Consider the following 10643-nt stretch of genomic DNA (forward strand, 5'->3'; position numbering starts at 1 on the left):
GTATTTCTCAACCATATGGTATAATATTTAGGCTCGTTGAAAAGGTTTTGGATTTTATGACAAGTCGGAACTGACCCCAACCGGTTCAAAGTCGATAACTAATTTTTATCCGAAATTCAATTAAGGTTAAAGGAACACATATTGACACTTTAAGGACTCGTGTCAGGACTTATTGACACCCTACTCTATACCATGTGGAACACGAAATTCGAATACTTATATTTATCGAAAAACGCAGATTAATGAAAAAACGTTATATTATTGAGATTTTATTGCATCCGTTAAATAAATTTCAACATTTTGACAAAAGTGTCAATAGGGGTTCCCTGTCGAAGTGGTGTTCCTTCGACCCTGTAATACTCCTGTTAAGCGAAATCAGAGAGATCGAGGATTATTTTCACGAACACCTGAAGAACAACCACTGCACTGCCTGGGCGCTCGTCATGTACTAAGTGACTGACTGAGCAATGAGCGAATGTCTCGCCTCGGGGTGTCGGGGTGCACGCTGTGCTCGTGTGGGCCATACCGTTATGGTGTAAACTCTATGGGTAAGTCACCAGAGGGATTTTATGCTTATCGTGGCATTTCATCTAACACTCCTAAGGTATTTTGGGCAATGTTTTGAGTGATTTATAAATAAGTTCCAATAGGTTGTAAACCGGAAAAGATAAACCGGTAAGTAATTTTTTTCACGAGCACTTCTTGATCTCAAAAGGATGCCGTAGCAGACAAATTTTAAAATATTTGATTACAAAAATTATGCAAGAACCATAAATCAAATTAACAAATATTTAATTTCTTAAATTTCGTCTTAAATGAATTAAAACATTTTCTTAAACTTTAATAAGAAATAGATGAGATTATTATGATTTTTTCAAAGATTCTTAAGAAAAATACATTTTTCTACTGTGTCGTGATGCATAATTTATTTACACTATAAAAAATATGGCAAATTTTAATATTGTATTGTATTATGATTTTATTTGTTGGATTGGAATGATGCGTGAAAAATCCACTATTCCTTGAATTTAATTTAATAGGTAAACAAACTCGCGGTCTCATCATTTTTGTGATATTCTGTGTCACTTTATGCGGACGTTAAGAGGATTTTTTTCTTAAATACTTTGAATAAAATTGTGTAACTTAATCATTGTAATATAGAACTTCATTTTATTATTTATACTTGATCAAAAATTAACACTATTATTATTTTATCATAGATTTTCACAATATTTGAGTATAGATACAACATATTGTTTAGAACTGGAGTTGTAAAAAAATATTTAATTTCACACGAAAATTCAACTATTATTAAATTCAATAAATTAAAATCCATTCAACATTTTTAAAATAAACATATTTTATGAAATTTAACACTATAACATTGGGAGGTGTTAAATATTACACACTGGTACTGTAATAGTGTAAGTTCTCCTTCGTATAAAATTACCGTCATTAAATCATACTTAAGATGCCAAAGATTAATAATTTCTAAATTGTCTTTTTCACAAGACTAAGGTAAAGTGCCCTCGCTCGGCCGATTCCTCGTCTCGATCGGTAGATTTATTTATTCAATTTGTTTATATTTGCTATAATATTATATTTTTGTATGATCTAACACTAATAGGTCCATCATAGACGAAATTGACGAAATTGACCATCAAACATTCAAAAATTGACACACCGGTCGAGTCGAGGAACCTGGTCGAGTGAGGGTACTTTACCTTATTTCTTTATTTGAAAGAACTCGAAAACTTCGATATTGCAATTTCTTTTTTTTTGTTTAATTCTATTTTAAGAAATTTGTTTTTTGACCGAATTTATTTAAATAATGGCCAAAAAATTGCAACCTGCAACCTCTCTTTTACAAATATCTGCAAGTATGGCAGTAAGATATATCTGCTTACGGATTTCATGTGACGAAAAATCTGATGCAGAAGCTTGGAAAATATCCCACACGGGAGCAATACGTGCCTGCGATATTCCCATACGACACTTCCAATTGAGAAACTCCTGCATGCAATCGACAGGCATGAATTATTTATGCGCACCTTGTGCGTGTATAAGAGCTTTTACGGATGAAATCAAACGTATCCTGTGTGCAGGAAACTATAATATGCTAAATTTCCTGGTGGGAAAATTCAGCCACTCTGCGGTTTTGCTTTTCATCCCTTATTTGTTTCGCCGCTATTTTTTCTAGACCGATTTAAATTCAAAAGGTGAAAGGAGTCAGTAGAACTTTTTGAATTGTAATGCCTTCCACATCAGTGAACTCTACTATTTTTTTTTAGAAAATAATTGTGGCATACAAGGAATTTTAGTACAAAGAAATATTATTTAAATAAGACAAATAAAAGAGAAAAACAGTTGCTGATAAAACTTTTCTATAAAATTTTCTATACAATTTATTCTATATATATATGAACTAGAAAAATGACACGACACATGATTAAATATTCGAAGAATCTGCTATTTATGGCTAGGTTGACATTTATTTGAACCTTGAATTTGCGAAATAAATTAACAATCAATTGAAAACTAAATTCTACTAATGACTATTCATCTTCTTCCTGATTCTGTTTCATGACGCGAAGACGGCGGTGGCCGCTATCACATAAACACTGAATTCCTTAAACATCCATATCTGTTAAAATTTTACTTTCAAGAGCTCTTAGTTCAAAAGCAGAATTCGAAATAAATGAATTAATTAATGATGCCATTGCAATGAAAAATAAATATTTTTTAGCATTTTATTGTTCTCAAATAAATAATGTTCTAAATAAATAATAGACTTTTCTTTGTGCTGATTTTTGTCACGATTGTGTGGTGATTTAAGAACCGGTGAGGTCTAGGGAAAACAGTCGAGACAGAAACCAACACAAAGCAAAGTCGATAATGCCGGAACACTCGAGAACAGTAAGATGCTAAAAAAAAACCAAACATACTTACAGGAGCATTCTTAATAATATGATCACCTAACGAGCATTTTTTGTTTTCTTTCCAAACATTTGTTCGTGCATTTTGTTTGTCTGGCAAAAATTTACAAACAAATGACAATTTTACTAAATATTTTTCACTGTGTAGAAATCTCTACTTTTTTCAAAAGCATTGTTTGTACTATGATCTCTTGACAAGCATTTTACGTTCTTTTATAAGCATTTGTTCGTAAACACACTAAAAAATGGCCGCAAAATTTTGTCATTTCTTCGTGAAGTTTTGTCAGTCAAACAAAACTGTGCGAACAAATGTTTGTAAAAAAAACAAAAAATGCTCGTCAAATGATCATGTTTCGAACAATTTTTGTGGAAAAAGCACAAACATTTACGAGCATTTTAGTTCTTTATATAATTTGCGAGAATATCGTAAGTCCCCGGTAAGAATTAACGAACATTTACGAACAATTTCGCGAAATATTTACTACGGTGTAGAGATCTAGAGCTTAAATACCGTTTTGTTTCAAAATCGGTGTATCCGAAACTAAATATGACAGATCATGCGTAACGGCAATTTGAGTTTTCGACTTAAGCGCCACTAGCGTACTTTTAATGAATTTCAGATGTTCCAGAAAGTTGTAATGTTTTGTAATATTTATCATTAACTCCACTAATTATTAATTACACTTAAATACGACCAGAGCTAAATAGTGAGTGAATATTCTTCTTAATTTTGAAGTTATTATGCTTGAAGTACCGATATACTGAAAAGCTTTTACTCATTTCTGATAGAAGGATCCAACAAAAGCATTTTACAAAACTGAATTCGATCAGAGGATATGAAACTTCGCGAATATTAGGTGAATTTATTCAAATTCTTACCTATTCTATATCACTTTAATTTACTGTATTATTTTGAAAAAAAATCGTTTCTTATTTAGATTTAATTTACATCCTAATAAGGACGGGAGATGTAGCCGATGTAGCCCAGTAAATTTTAAAATTTCGAATGTACGCCAAACACAGCGATCAACAAAACCGAATTGTAGCCAAAAAAAATGTGAGTTTATATATTATAATGCATTTTTCTTTGTATTTTCTTTTGTATTTGAATAGTAAAGAAATATAAGACCATTTGAGAACCTAACGATTGAGTGCATGTTAAGAAAAGCACTTTTCGGTTCCATTTAATGGTTGGAAGAGAAAATATTTTCCATTCACATAGTAAAGTTGACTTTTATTGATGTATTATGCATATATGAATGAATATTTGCATAATAATTCGGTATTCTCATACCTTTTTGCCATTGATATATGAATGAAATGGAATATTATTTGCAATCTCTATCCTCTTATAAATGACTTCATTCGGAATTGAAATTCCTTCTTTCACGTTATATAGTGACGACTCCCATAAAGACCGTCTTTCCATGAAATTGAATATTTCAACGCAAAATGCATGATTGGTTGGATAGTTCAATGGAATTCTATTTCAATGCTCACCTCACCCATTAACTGATATTTTCATGCTCATTTAGCAAAATTCATACATTTTCACATCATTAGTAATTACATAAATGCATGCATTGTCTAGTTCTAACCGCTAATTTATATACACACACAAAATTTAAAGCTATTTTTCTACCATAATACCATTTTAGCCGAATTTCAGTATTTTCCTAATTTTTATTTGTTTTTATTTTAACTATTAGTAATGCACTTCATTGTGAAAGTGACAAAACCCAGGGCGGTGAATTTAGCGAGTAATCAAAATTCAATTAACACGTTATATTCAGTGGAATATTTCAGTGTGCATACTTGTTGTACAATGATTTTGATATAAATATTTTGAATGGACGAATTTACTCCTTCCATTATTCTCTTAAATTTTAATTTATACTCTATTTAGAATAATTATTCTAGCAAAAACAACTATTTCATTAAAATAACATTGCTAAAATTTTATAACCATGATAAAAAAAAAATTGAAAGAATATCCTCAATATGAAAAGCAATTAAGCTGGTAAAACAGAAAAATGTTTTTCAACAAAATTTGGAACTTTGCAAATTTTGCATAATTGAAAATGATATGGAGAAGCGCTTGAGTTGGGCGAAGTGCTCGATCTCACGGGATAGAGTTTTTAATAAAACCGTTCGAATATTTTTCAATAAAAGCTAAAAAATAACACAATTTTGGTTAGAAAAGATAAGGGTTAGGAAAAAAGGAGATAGACTTCCGTAAACAGTATAGACATATGGGGGAGGGGTAATTGAAAACCGTATGTCCATATCTGTCACCGTTTATCTTCCAGATCGGTAAACTATGTACGGCCAATAAATAAAAATTTTCAAAAAATAATTGATTTACAAGTACTTTAAGTCCCATAAAGAAAATAATTTTTCCTGACTACCTAAAGTTATTTTTTTCTTATGTCTGTACACAATTGTAAAGTAGAAGGTTGAAGGAATATAGAATATTTTTTGCAAGTCTCTAGCTATTTGCAATGTAATAAATATCTAAGTTGAAAAATGGCGAATTTTTAAATTCTCAAATTCAAAATTGATTTTATTTATTTTTTATAATTCTATTTTTTTTAGGCAAAAGCCTTTTGGCAATAAAAATTGCAAAACTTATACGTAATATTTTTCATTAAAGCGAAAAATATTATTCATTGGTATTGTCAGAAAAATTACTTAAATTTTTGGGCTATTTTTGTCCCTATCGTTCATAGAAGCACAAAATATACCAAATCACACTCTGTTGGACTTTCCAAGGTTAGATATAAGACTTATCATTGATTATGTTTCTCAGTTTAATTTTTATTGTTGATTATCAGTCGGTGAAAAGTGTCTCGTCGTTAAAGGGTTAACCATATTAATTGCATATTATATTTCGGTGAAATATTTGAAATATGAAATTTCCAGATTTTCGACGTTACACTTTGATTCATTTTTCCCTAACCTATTTCTGGGATATCTCGAAAATTAATAATGAGATTGTTTTCGGTATTATGCTAGATTTTACTTGAACGGTTTTTTTCGTTCGTATACGATGATGCCCTCGATTCGGTTCCAATGTTCCAATGTTTTTATTTTCGTCAAAAATTGCATCTTTGACAGAATTTCAACGTTTCCGCCTACAGTAAACATTTACGATTTCCTTAAAAAAAAGGAACTTTGACGAAAGTTATTCCAAATAAGGCTATTAGAAAAATCTACAGATTTTTTAGGACATAGTCAACCATTTCTTCAATGGATAATGATATTTTAATATCTATAAATTTAAAGCTGAAGTCTAATATATAATTTAAAAAATTTGTTGTGTTTACAACTACCCCAGTTTCCCTATTATAATTTAAAATTTTCATTATATATTTTAATGTACTTATTAAATTTAATTTTTGCTGCTCAATTTTAATATAAATACTGCTCCATCTGATCAAACTATTTTTTTTACTAAATATTATTATTGTAAATTTTACTGTAACAATGGACCAGTATTACTACAAAAAATATAGGGATTTTATGATATTCAAACACGATGCTTATAATATTACAAAACCTTTCCTATTCATAGTTTTTTTATTTACAATTTAAAAATTTTAGCTGCATTGTGTTATCTAATTGTGTGAAGGAGCTAGACATTCAAATGAATTTAATAACTTAAATTTCTGTCCAATCAGAGAATCATATGAGACTCAAATATTTGATGGAATAAATAATTAAATGACATAGGGTTAAGGCCTTATACTCAAATATATTGAATTATTTTGCAATGTTGCGGCAAAAATATCCCATTTTGTTCACTCTAAAAGTTTATATAGCCTATAAGTAATCATATTAAAATTTTGTTCGCATTTATAATACTCCAAATATTTTCATTTCAATAAATGAATCAGCAGAAAGATTATAATATAAATAAATGTTTTGCAAACACGTAAAATGTTGTATATTGAAATATTTGACAGCAATATACGCTGAAATTTTATTAATATTTATATTAAGTAACTTCTGAAATAACAATAATATGTATAGTAATTTATGTAATCAAATATAAATTAATGGGAAAATTTTACTACATATCTCTCCATCCCTTTTTGTTCGATAGCAGTTTTTGGACACGTGATCAATTCATCATAATTAATAAGCACTAATAACTGAATGGTTTTCACCATTTGCTCCAATTGCATACACCACATCATTTAGTATATGGGGATTTTATGTATATAAATATACAGACTAAAATCGCATAATATTATTAAAAGGATCGCAATTCTGTGGCGCTAATTAATTAGTCACATTCAGTGCTGCATAAATTATCGTCAGAAACTTGGGCAGATATTGGTGATGATTTGTGGTTGAGTGAAAATATTACCACGATTTTTTTTAGCTTTTTTAGAATTCCAGAGATGCCACCCGAAGGGTATAAAATCTATTTGTCACGTCTTCAAATGTGCCCTGGATCATTGGCTAAACATGGATGTTTGTAGGATTTCTGATGGATAGGGGGACAATCTGAGAATCTTTTCACGTACTTGGTAGTCATTTTTGGTGGTTTGTTTCTTGTGACACCAGGATTCTGCAATGAAATTATTGTACAATGAGAATCATTCTCTTCACCTGGTGAATTTTGCTCTTATATAACCTCTGAAAAGTTGTTTTATAAAGGATGAAAATAAAAATGGTAAATAGTTACGATCTTTGTATTAATCTTAATCTAATGGTAACTATTTTCAGTTTTTGGCATGGGCTTCAGACTTTAAGTTTAAAGTAAAACATATAAATTAATTACTCTAATTTCTTTTCACGGAATATTTTATTGAAAGTTTTTCACCTAAGATTAGATACTAAGAGATAATTATCCACTTGGGGATCTCAGTGGCGCAATACGCAAGACCGTTGGGTCTTGGGTGGACGAGATCTCTGACTGGACTCGCAAAGTTGTGAGTCCAAGTTCCGCCCGGTGCAAGCAACTGAATGTTAGGAAATTACATTTTTCTCTGTAATAAAACGTAATAAAATGCAATGTCTCTGCCCAAAAAACTCCGGGGGCATAGAAAAACATCCGCACTACGAGGAAGGCGCTCCTGGGCGGTCTATACAAATGGAGACGTAGCAGATTCTTCTTACACGGGATAAAACAACAATATAAAAATAATTGCATTAATTATAATAATTATCCACTAGTCATTGAAAACCCAAATAAACTATCTTTTTTAGGATTTTGAAACCTTCGAGAACTATAGTCTGAACATCCAGTCTGAAACCCCTATAATTCTTCTAATTTCTTATCAGGAAATTTTTTTAGAAAAGTTTTGATTTAAGATTACATGTTAAGGGCAAATAATCCATAAGATTTAAAAAAAACACAAAAACACTTAAATTGCTTGTTACAAGGGGGAGATATTAGGGTGAAAATGTGTACATCACTTCCAGACACTTCCATAATTTTTATAGAAGAGCCCTTTACACTTCCAGCATTTCGGAAGACTTCCAAAAAAGCTGCAATACTTACAGTACTTCCAGCACTTCTTGCACTTCATGCACTTCTCATACTTAGGAATCAGTAATTTATTCAACATTATGAAAAATCTAATTAAAAAACTTAAAAAATTCTCAAGAAATTTATTTTTACGTATATTTTTATAATATTTTGCTTATATTTTGAATTTCTAGCTGTAGATTGTCTTGCATACTAATAATATTTTAATATTATCCGTGTTTTACGACCAACAGAATTTGTTTCTATGGATTTTTTAAGAGACTAGTGAAACTACTTTTGGAAATGAGAGTCTCTAAAAAATGTATATCGTAGTTTCTAATTTATTGAAACTGTGTTAAAAAGTCTCTAAGACACTAAAAGTACGAATGCAACAACTGATTCAATACTTCAGAAGTACAGTATCGGCCAATTTTTTTTTTTACAAAGGTATATTTGAGAAAGCAGGTGGGAGCAATGATAAAAAAATACTTTTTAAAATTTTTCTTTTTGAAAATGAGCTGCCTGTAATCCATAAATATTATTTATACATTTCAAAAAAAAATAATATTGTATTAAAAATTATTCTTTACCAAGTTAATCATTTTTTATCGACTAAAACTTCCTTGAAACACTTGAAAAAGTTACTTAAGTTACTCTGAAAAATTAATCAAGCGACAGGATAGCGATCAGATAAGTGAGATCTTTTTAAGGTTAATGTCAAAACTCTATGCACCATCACGCTATTACTTCATTTCCATTAATCCCAAAGACTTCGTACGTTCAACCACAGCCAAGACCACAGCTCATAATCCGGCAAATCCTATACTCCGGAATTGGATACAAAGGTCTTTGGTTAAAAAATTATCATAAAAAACTACCATAATAACCCACTATACCGTTCATACAGTTCCTACACTTCTCCTTATTCCTTTCAGTTAAAAGATGTGGCACATATGTACCAAGCTTTTAAATACATCCAAGCTTTTCTAAATAACGAAATACGATTGAATTATTGTTTTCCACAACCTTAAAAATATCTTCAAATGTTATCCATAAATTTTCTTCCACACGAATACTGGAAATATTGCCATGAAAATGATTCAAAGTCAACTGCAATAGCTATATCATTATTTGCGAACAACTACATGAATTTGAAACTCCTGTAAAAATTAAAGAAAATTATATTGCAAAGAAAGACACATTTTTTATTAATAGTAAATATTATGAATAAATTTATAACCTTCAACAGAATATTTCGTCGGCGAAATTACAATGAGAATTAAGCTGTAATAAATTTTAGCTTTATATTTACTCCGTTTTTTTATCATAACCGAACTTGTAAAATGTCAACCAACTTTTTCGAATTAAACAGAAAAGACTTTATTTTCGGACACTCCCACTTCCAAGAACTTCCAAGCACTTCATTTTCAGCTGTACACCACTTCCGACCCTAATATCTCCCCCTTGGTTTGTTATTTAGGATTTCAAGATAATTGGTACTAGGTTAAACTGAGTTAGCTTGAGACACATAAAGAAATTATGGTACAAAGTTTTGATGTTGCGATACTCTGAATAGTTAGGACATTTTCGAAGGTTTTCATTTCCATCATTGATACTCGAAAATCAATAATTAAAACTAAAATTTCAGCCGTTAAGTTTAAAGTTTCGACATCTAATATATCCGGTCAAGGGAGCTTCAGGGGTCAGTTTTTGGTAGAAATCTCCTTTGAGTTCTGCCCATGTCCGATTCAGAATAGTCATCCATCGGATTAACCTGTGCTGAAATCTTACTAATCTATTGCTATCACACTAGGATTTTTTCAATTTGTAAATTCAATTTAGTTTTCAGATGAATTGTTCCTATGCGTTATTTTGAATTAAAAACTTGATTAAAAATCATTTGAATTAATAGATTTTCGCTTATTTATTGATATATAAACTAATATTTGGCCCACCAAAACATGTTTAAATATGCTAAAATAGCATAAATGTCGTTGCTCAAATTAATTTCAACTCAGCAAATTAAAATGTTAAAATTGCTCAACATTTCCAATTTTAGGCGACATAGGTACCCTCATTTTCGTTGTTTCTTTCTGCAAAAGAGGTCCAACTATGTGAAGTAGTTCCTCAAATTCTTCAGTAGCCATACGTACATGTACCATACATGAAGTAGGAAAATTTCTTCCTTATCACTGGACTCCCTCATTTTTCTAATAAGGTAACAAATT

Source organism: Phlebotomus papatasi, chromosome 1, assembly GCF_024763615.1.
Source record: "Phlebotomus papatasi isolate M1 chromosome 1, Ppap_2.1, whole genome shotgun sequence".
Taxonomy (NCBI): domain Eukaryota; kingdom Metazoa; phylum Arthropoda; class Insecta; order Diptera; family Psychodidae; genus Phlebotomus; species Phlebotomus papatasi.